Source organism: Nelumbo lutea, chromosome 8, assembly GCF_056320005.1.
Source record: "Nelumbo lutea isolate HS-2025 chromosome 8, American lotus-T2T, whole genome shotgun sequence".
Taxonomy (NCBI): domain Eukaryota; kingdom Viridiplantae; phylum Streptophyta; class Magnoliopsida; order Proteales; family Nelumbonaceae; genus Nelumbo; species Nelumbo lutea.
The window spans coordinates 16,306,483-16,317,172 of NC_142691.1; positions in this window are offsets into that span (position 1 = coordinate 16,306,483).

The window sequence follows — 10,690 nt, forward strand, 5'->3', positions numbered from 1 at the left end:
AGGATAAGAACTGTGCGATGCTGTGAGCTATAGAAGTGGTGCAATGTCGTTTCCCTTTGCGAATGACAATAGGGAGATCAAGGTCATCCACAAGAGGGGAAGTGGCAACAGTGAGAGGTATCTCAGTAGGCTTTGGATCTGGAGCCGCAGAAGGAACTGGAACTAGCCGGGGCTGCCGATGACTAGGATCAACCTGCCTGCATCACTTGTGACAGACTCTCAACTCCGACTCCCTCAGACCACCCTTACCACTACAGGCTTCATTATCCAATGGAATAGGTAAAGGAACAACCCCACTTCTACCAGCCCCACTTCCACTCTCACTACTCTCCCCCTGAGGAAAGAAACTCAAAACAGCCCCACTCTCATTGCTCTCCCCCTAAGGAAAAACCCTAGGATAATAGGGTGTCTCCTCAAAGAATGTGACATCCATGGAGACAAATCGTTTCCCTAAAACCAGATCATACCAACAATAACCCTTTTGAGTTTGTGCATAACCAAGGAAAATGCATTTGGAGGCCTTAGGCTCAAACTTGGAATGATAAGGCTCGAGAAGCTGAACCAAACAGATACAACCAAAGGTTTTAAGGGGAACAATGAACAACTCCACGTCTGGGTATAGAAGGGAAAAGGGGGTTCTCATATCAAGAACCCGAGAAGGAACTCGATTAATGAGATAAACTGCCGTAGGGATAGCATCACCCAAGAAGCGAATAGGTACATTGGAGGTAAACATAATGCTTCTGGCCACCTCCAAGATATGTCTATTCTTCCTTTCGGCAATGCCGTTCTGTTGTGGTGTATAAGGGCAAGTGCTCTGGTGAATAATTCCATGGCTAAGAAAGTAGGAGGTCAATGGCTGAGCAAAGTATTCCTTTGCATTATCAGATCTAAGGACTTTGATTTTGGTCCCAAACTGAGTGAGAACCATCTGATGGAAGTTTTGGGTCAGAGTAGGAACCTCATCCCGAGAACGCATAAGATAGACCCAAGAAAAACGGGTATGGTCATCAACAAACAGTAGAAAATATCAGTACCCACCCATAGAAGAGATATGATATGACCCCCAAACATCAGTGTGCATAATATTAAAAAAGGAATCATTCCTTTTATTACTTAAAGAATAGGAGGTTCTACAATGTTTGGCAAACCCACAACTCTCACACCTCAACTTTGATAACTCAATAGACTCAAATAAAGCAGGAAACAAACTCTTCAAAAACTTAAAAGGCAAATGACCTAATCGGTTATGCCAAAGCATAACCGAACTCACAGACTAGGAAACAAAAAGACTTCTTATCCATTGACTCCTCCCGACGAAAACTCTCTCCAAGCAGATAGATCTCGTTCGTCTCATGGCCAGTCCCAATCACCTTTCTCGTCTCCAAATCCTGAAAAACACATCGGTCAGGGAAAAAGGTTACTGAACAGTTCATGTGTTTGGTAATACTACTAACTAAAAGCATGCTAGTATCAAACTTAGGAACATGCAAGACAGAAAATAAAGAGATAGTATCCAATAGCTTGATGTCCCCCTTGCCCGAAATGGGAACAAGAGAGCCATCAACAATGGATACTCTATCTCGGCCAGAGGACAAGTGATAAGAAGTGAACAAAAATGGAAAGCTAGTCATATGGTCAGATGCACCTGAATCTATTACACAACAGTGGTCAGTATTACCTGAAGCATGGTAAGCTGAGGCTCGAGTACCTGAATGTGCAAATGCAGATGTGGCAGGAGCTGATGGTGACTGAGATGGCTGAGCTAACTCCCAATTTCCTTTTCCAACTGTATGAGGGCAGCCCGAACAGTAGCTAAAGTCTATAGGGATGTGCCTAATGAGGATGCTGAATCAGTGTTCACAGCCACATGAGCATTACCCTTCTTATTCCTTAGTTTTGCTGGGACCAAGTGATGTAGCTTCCAACAAGTATCTTTTGTGTGTCTGGGTTTCTTGCAATGTTCACATACCAAATCCCGTTTATCTTCCTTCTTCTGGTCCCTTTCTGAGTCACCCCCTGACTTAGGTTTAATAGCTGTCAAGGCTGGGAAAGGGGGTTGAGGCTGCATCATGACTTTCCTCCTGGTCTCTTCACTATGCATCAGGGAGTATGCTTGAGAAAGGGTCACACTATCTCTTGTCAATATGTATTGTCGCGCAATGTCATATTCTGAATTCAAACCAGCCAGAAACTCAAATACCCTATTCTTCTCGACTTACTTTCTGTGAGTCTGTGCATCTTTGGGACTCTCCCACTCAAGGGTTTCTAAATGGTAAATCTCATGCCACAAGGATTTCAAGGTAGAGAAATAGACAGAAGCTGACTTCTCTCCTTGTTTAAGGCAGTTCACCTCACACTTCAGTTCATAGGCTCTGGCAACATTAAGGGGTTGGGAATACGTTTCTTTCACAACATCCCATATCTCTTTGGCTGTCTTTGCCCACAAGTAATTTTGGCTGATATGTGGCTGCATAGAATTACATAGCCATGCCATAACCAAATAGTTCTCTTGAACCCACTTGGTGTATGTTGGGTCCTCCTTGGAAGGTTCTTTCACATCTCCCAAGAGGTAACCCAGTTTTCCCCTTCCTCCAATAGCCATCATGGCTGATTGAGCCCACTCCAAATAATTTGACCTATCAAATCTCATAGTTGTAATCTGAAACCTGGTTTCAGATACACTACCTTAACTGTGGTTTCCAAAACTACTTTCTCCTTGACCCTTAAACTCCATCTTTGATCAAAATTCAGTGGCTACAAACTGTTAGAGCCACTATACCAGAAAACTGAATCAAACAAGCAGGTCTGAAATCTGATCTGAAACCAACACAAATATGATCTAATATGAAAACTGATCTGATCTGAAACCAACCCAAATCTGATATGAAATCAATCGCCTATCACAGTATAGTCAAGGGATCAACTCAAATCTGATCTGAAATCAATCGGCATGCATAGTACCAGGCAGCCTGTCAATCTGATATGCTATTTTTTGAAATCACTACTATGGGACCCACTATTGCGAGAGCAAAATTAGGGTTTCAACTGTAGGTCTGAAATAAGTGCTCAGCTGCACTCTCCAAGCAGTCCGCACAAGTGGGACTTGTCATAGGGCAATATGAAACCCTGAAACTAATCACCTCTGAGAGGGGGGGTTCGGCCCAACAGTCAAATCCTATAAACAAACTTAAACACAGTTCAACAAGTCAAACCCTAGAAACAAACTTGAACACAGTTCGACCCCTCCTTCTAGATAGGTCCAACCTATCTCGACTGATTGCAGTCTCTGAAACTCAATAAAAAAAAAAAACTTACTTATGTACCTCGGTTTACTGTCTTCTAGGGTTACCTGAACCCTAACTTTCGCTGCTTTTTCCTGATTACCAACTCTCTGCAAGCCGCGGCAAGTCTTCAACTGCTGCGAACCTCTCTTGGTAATCTCCAAGATTCAGCCACCGAATACTTTTTCAAAGCTTCCAGCCTTAGCTAGTCCTCATGTGGGCGGCTGGACTTGACACACATGAGAAGCCCTAGATAGGCTTTGATACCAAGTAGAAGATCAAGACTGTAATTAGTCTTGAATCCTAATAGGTTTTAGGTTTACAAAACAGAAGAAAAGTGAGAGAAAAGAGAGAGAATAGAAGAGAAAGAGGAGAACACAAGTGGTTGAAAGGAGGGATAGATTCTAACAGATCTGCCACTGCCACTCTCTTATTATTTATAGGTTATGTTTAGTACATAATGGAAAGGACACATCTGCCCTTAATATTTACATAATAAATAAAGTAAATAAAAGCTGAAATAAATAACAACTGAATTAACAAACTGACTCAAACTGACACTACTATAACTGAAACAAATTACTACACATGCTGTCCTACGAACACAGTGGGAACCACTGTAGTGGGGCCCACATCAGTGTTCTCTACACCACTTAACTAGGAAAACCAATTTCCATGGATAGAAATTAGAAAATATAGATACATAAAAGATATATGGGATGCATAAAGATGATGGAAGCATCAGTGATCGTGGGCTGAATGGGGGCACAAGGGTCATAATAGTAGAGACTAGAGAGCTTATATTAACCCAATTCATAAGGGTTCCAGTAGTATTGGTACCCTAATTTTAGTATGTAGTACAAAAGAAAACGAATTAAAATGGTTTAATTTTTAAAACCAGTTCTGAATAACACAGAGAAACAGAAAGGAACTTTTTGAAATGAAAAAAAAAAAAACAAAAATATTTAATCACAAAACTAATAGAATCATAATATCCCTTGAGAACACGATGTAAGGGAAGGAGAGAGAGCAAGAACTCCAGTCATTCGGAATCATATATCCAGATACTTGAAAGAATATATATGATCAATATTAAAAATTATTGTTTATATAATTAGACTGATGCAGAAAAAAGGAAAAAAAAAAAAAACGGATTGAAGTGATTTGTTTTTAGCTTTTGGATTTCAAAACAATTGCTTGGTTTCATAGTAGAACATGAACTTTCAGTTTCAGTTTCAAGCATGAGAACATGGGTTCCAGTCTGAGTGGCCACTTTATGCTAAAATGCCAAATATTAGGTTTTATTTGTACCCAATTCACCCTCCCAAAGACCTTAGCTAGCTGGGATCAACAGTGGTAATGACCTTCTATTGATACAAGATATTCATAAAAGAGTAATGATTGTATAGGGTCTTAGAAACACTCACACTGCATGTATCTTGTTTGCCAAATTCATATTGGCTTTAATAATTGTGGGACCGATAACCTTGATTTAATTTTGTTTTATAATTTTCAATCTAAACAAACTTAATATGGGGAGCTCTCATTGTGGGAACTTTCCACCACTTAATTATTTAATGAAACTACAGAGCACTTAGTTTTGTTTGGATAAGCTTTATCACAAAACCCTACAAAACCCTAAATTTAGGTTTTGTGCTTTGGGTATTAAAAGTGTTTTGGCTTTAAATTGTTGTATATTTAAAAGCAATTCTTAACCAAATGCTGAAAACAATTTTTGCCTCATGCAATATTCAAAATATCGCAACATATCGGCCACTAAAGTGCTGTTTATTTATTGAGAGTTAGGGCCTTTTAACCTATTGAAATGTTAATCTCAAATAGAATATGTTTATTTGTAAATATAACAAATTGAAAAAAAAAGGAAAAAAAAAAGAGTATGATATGTTTGAAACGCCAGTTTATTGATGATATCGAACCTTGGGCTCTTGTTTCCCACAGCCCAAAGCTCAAAAGCAAGAGCTTATCCAAATGGAGCCTTATATTATTGGACCTGTAGATAGTGGTCTATTTTACAATGACCATAGAAAAACTAGAAATTTCAATATTCATGCAACAATTATGACAAAAACAACACCGCTATTGTTATGTAGAAAAAGAAAAAGGGAAAAACTTAGAACTCCCAATTTGATAATCAATGGAAGACCGATATTTTTGCTCCTTCTATAAAGATGCCATTATATTATCATTATTATTAATGCAAACAATGTATCTAGGGCTGTAAACTAATCGGATTTAGATCTGATCCAATTGCATCTACATCTGATTATCATGTTGAAATTTAGATCGGATTTGGATTTAATTAATAGTTATTTTATTGTATTTAAAATGACCACAAATTTTAAAAATAAAAAAAAATAATTATTTTAATTTATATATGTATAATAAATATATATTATATTATATTATATTATACTCAACTTATCAATTATAACTTTTATTTAATTATACATAATATCTATATATATGCATAATTATACTACATATGCACATAAAATAATGATTTTTTATCAGACTCAAATTTTAATTAAATTGGATGAGGTTAAATATGCACCTAATCCCATTATTAATCAAATACAAGTTCTAACATCCAAATCTAGGATAACTGGATTTGGAACCAAAATAATTATAAGACTTTAGGAAAAATGGGTTTTAACTTTTGAAACATGAACTGTGCTACAAACCTCTACAAAAAAAATGAAGTAAAAGAGGTAAAAAGCACAAATACTCATCTATGTTTTCAAATTTGGACCAAAAGGTCAACTAATTGCACCAGTAGTTGACCCAAACTAACTCAGTGGCATTCATGGGTCGGGTTGGGTCGGTTCGAGTCATTTTCTTCAACCGACCCGACCTAGTCGATTTATTTATTGATTAAACTAGAACCAACCGACCAAACATGAAGGTCAATTTATTGGTTTAGTCGGTTTTGTTATATATTTTGAACTAAAATATCTATTTATATTTAAGTTTATTTCTTTTTAGTTTTTATGCAAAATCAAAATATATATTTAAATCAATTAATTTTTATGCAAAACTGATGTTTTTGTCAATATATATTTAAATTTATACAAACTGAATTAAATATTGTACCATTGTATTATATTGTATCGGTTTTACATTCTTAGTTTTTATCATAAATAACCAATTTTTTTTCAAAGTTTAAACAAAATGCAAATAAAATATATCAACATTTAATAGGATCGGTTCAGTTCGGTTCAGCGTATGAAAATGAAACCAAACCGAATTATCAATTTGTTTTCTCATACAAACCGAAACCGGTCCATAGTTTTGAAAAACCAACAAACTTGGGTTTGGTCGGGCCATTTAGTCGGTTTGGCATTTAATGTGAACACCCCTACAGTCAGTGGTGTCAATGTATCACAAAATAGGAAGAAAATGTTTGAGTTGTTAGTTGTCAATGCCTCTGCTAAGTTCTGATATGATCCAATTGTATTATCTATACATATATAAACATCATCTTTTTATTATTTAAATTCTATGGAATCAAGTGATATTTGGGATTTGGATAGACTTACTCTTTTCTATTTATAATATTATATATTTAATTTTATAATTGTGTGCTAATTTTGTATAGTTTTAATGATATTCTTTTCGTATCAAACTCGAATATAAATCTCTAAGATGCTCATCTATTTAGATTTGGTTGTTATCCCATCCAAAATCAATTTGATCCATTTGCATTTGCAGTTCCATCTCTCTCCCCCTCTTTTTTTTTCCCTCTTTATGCACTTTTGTCTTCACTTTTTTATTCCTTTTGTGTCCTCCTCTTTTATCTCCTTTCTTGGTCTTCTTTTCACTTAGTTGTGAAATTGAGCTCTTTCTCTATTTGATTGCATATGGCTACACTATTAGTTTGTTAAAAAGATCCATCCCCAAGTATCCCACTAATTCAAACCTTGTTCATCGAGAAATGGTATACATACAAATCAATTGATATCTACGCTGCATAGCAATGAAATTTGCCTACAGACTTTCTCAAACTATATTTTTGCTTATGGGGTTATATACAACTGGAAGGGGGCTATTCGATTAGAGCTCGGTTCAATTTCAGCCGTAGGGTAACCCTTCTTCCAAACCCAAATCCCCCAACCTTGGTGTAGATGGAATTCGATCCCAAGTCTCTAGGACAATCAGCAGGACACCTAACCAACCAGCTAGTTAGCACTTTAGTGGAGCAACCATACTTGCATGTTTTGTTTGAGACCCACTATCTTTTTTTTTTTTTTTCCTTTTTTTCCTATTTTGATGAAACAATGCATATATTCAATAAAAGAAGACTCGTTTACAAGTAAAACATGAATAAAATTGGTTCAGGAACATATGCTTTGAGACCCACTATTTAGGTTGGTTTTTTATTTGATTTATCAGGCCTATGTTTCATCAAAACTAAAAAAATCAGAAGTAGGTTTGGTTTATAATTAGATATCCATTTTATCTAGAAGAATCTCATCCAAGCTAATATTTGTTTGTTGGGTATTTTATTTGAATTAGGAAATAAATTGGGTTTGAATGAGAAGCCCTTTGAGCCCATGACCAGATAGTCAGGATGGCCGCATGGCACCCCCTCCATTTTGGAGGTGTGGGATCAAACTCTTCGTGGTATGGCCAGTGGGCCACATAATGAACCTTGCTTTACCCCTTCCTGAGGTAGAATCGGGTTGGGTTTGGATTGGTCCAACTTCTCTACATTTTGCCAAATGCTCTTATTTCTTAGTCTTGAAATTCATTTATAGCATCATTATACGTAAAAATGACATAATTGTCATATTTTTGAAAAAATTTGTCTTTTAAGTTTAAAATTGTTGAAATACATGTACAAACATATGGAATACATACATATATGGATACATAATTGCTGTCACATGCATACATTCATATACATAAGAATTTATTTATACTATTTAAAGCATATATTTGCTTTAGTTTTGGTGTAGGTCATAAAGGTTAAATTTGATCACCTACATAGCATATTCTCTTACACGATATATATATATATATACACACACACACCTCAATAATATTTCTGAATTTTTTTAGGACAAAATTTATCTCTTCATATTTAAATTTATTCAGAAAAAGAAGGCAAATAGGGTAATTGGTTATTGATATTAAATGACTTGAAAATAAGTAATTTTAATATATTAAAAATACTTTCAATCCCTTCTCATTAAATCCAACATTTAAGGTATTAACTTGCATCCACCTTCATTGAATCTTATATTTAGGGCACTTTTGTTTCTTCTCATCATTAAATTAAATCCATATATAATAAATTGATAATTTCAATAACACAAAAACTTATACTTTTAAAATATACCTTGAAAAAGTGTTTTCATCTAGGTGGAGGTTAGAAATTAAATCATTTTGGGTCAAATGGGACAATCCATGTTGTCAAAATTAAATAATAAAATTAAAAAATAGATAAAATACAAAAAGTATAGAAATTAAAAAATGTAAACATTTTTAACATCATATATTCTGCATATTAAACAAGAATAAGTATGATAAATAAGAAATGATTTTATTAATGATGTAAAATGAAATGTAAAATTAAAATTAATTGAAAATAAAATTATTTTCCTATTTTCACTCATTATATATCATATCTAAGGTATATTCTCTCATTAAATCCTATATTTAAGATATTTTTTTTTCATCATTCAATTCTACTAATTAAATCCATAACATTAATTTTAATAGTATAAAAATAAATATTTTAAAATAAGAATTTAAAAATAAAACCATTTTTTCCCTCCCGGTGGTTAAGCAATTCTACCATATGGGGTCAAATGGTAAATAATGTCATAATTAAATAATAAAATAAATTAAATATATAATACAAATAAAAATAAAAAGAATTGGGCATATCTCTAATATTGTATATTCATTATACTAAAAAAAAGTATGAAGTGTAATGAGTATTCATATTAATGTTGAAAATGGAATGCCAGGTTTAAAATTAATCTAGAAATGAAATGATGTCATAGTCAAATAATAAATTTTTTGAAAATAAAAATACAAATAATCACAAAAATAAAAAATAGAGAAACATTTTGGCACATATCTAATGTTATATATTTATAAAAAATAAAATATTGGGTACATATCTAATATTATACATTCGTTATACTGAACAAAAATAAGTATTATACATAAGAAATAATTTTATCAATGATGGAAATGTAATACAAAATAATTTTATACATAAGAAATAATTCTATCAAACTATTTTTCTTTTTGGGTTGTTGGTTAGTGTTTTGGGTCAAATGGATTAATCAATGATATGATAGATAAATAGTAAATCTGTAAAAAGTAAAAAAGTACAAGTAATCAAAAGAATATATAAAAAATTATACATTAATTATGTCAAATAAAATATAAAGTTAAATCAATAGAAACAAGATAACAAAATCATACATTAATTAGCCAATCAGGTGTTATTTATCAAAATTCATGGGTGGGATTTGATTGGTCAAAACTCTTCCCATACCACATCATTGATTTTCCTTTTTACATATAAATATAAAGTTAAGTTGGTTCAAGTTAAATCTAACCCAATTTGAAGTTAAATCAGGTTCATACTTTTCAACTCTAACCTTAACCCAAATCAACTCAACCTTTTTGAGTTGTGTTTAGGCTAACTCAACCCAAGTTGCAACCCTAACAAATGGGATCCAAATGAAACCAAAGTGGCTAATGATGCTAATGGGTTGGTTCACGTGGTAGATCCACATTGATCCAACCCTCCAACCCTATTGGGTTAGTGTCAGGACATAATCTGTTTTTGGGGTAAGATTAGGTTCAAGGATTAAACCTCCGTTTGGAAGGAGTACAAATATAAATAAAACCTTGTATTTTGTATTTTAGGATCATTTATTAAACCACCCCCTATAGTTTCACAAATTTACTTAAACCTACCCTATACTTTGCATTTTACTAGAACATCATTTATAGTTTGCAACCAAGTTACTTAATGACCTTTCAGTAAGAACTATTTGTTTTGCCATATGAAAATAGTAACATGTTCGCCTAAACTAAATGAAATGTGTTTAAGGGCATGGACCCATGATTGTCTATTCCAAAAGTACCCCTAAACTGAGTGCAAAATGTTTAAGGGTATGGATCCATAGTTGTTTATTCAAAATTACCTCTAACACTTTTTTGTGTAGAAAACAAAATTGACCAAATAGAAAAAAATAGAGTGGTTGTCCCTCTTTTACTAGGGACAAAAATGGTATTTTTGTTTTTAGTTTTGTTTGATTAAATTTATTTGAATGGATGTTAGTGTTAAACTATCATTTTCCACTTTCATCTAATAGAAGGCAGATTAAGTAAATTGATTGCAAACTATAGGGGATGTTTTA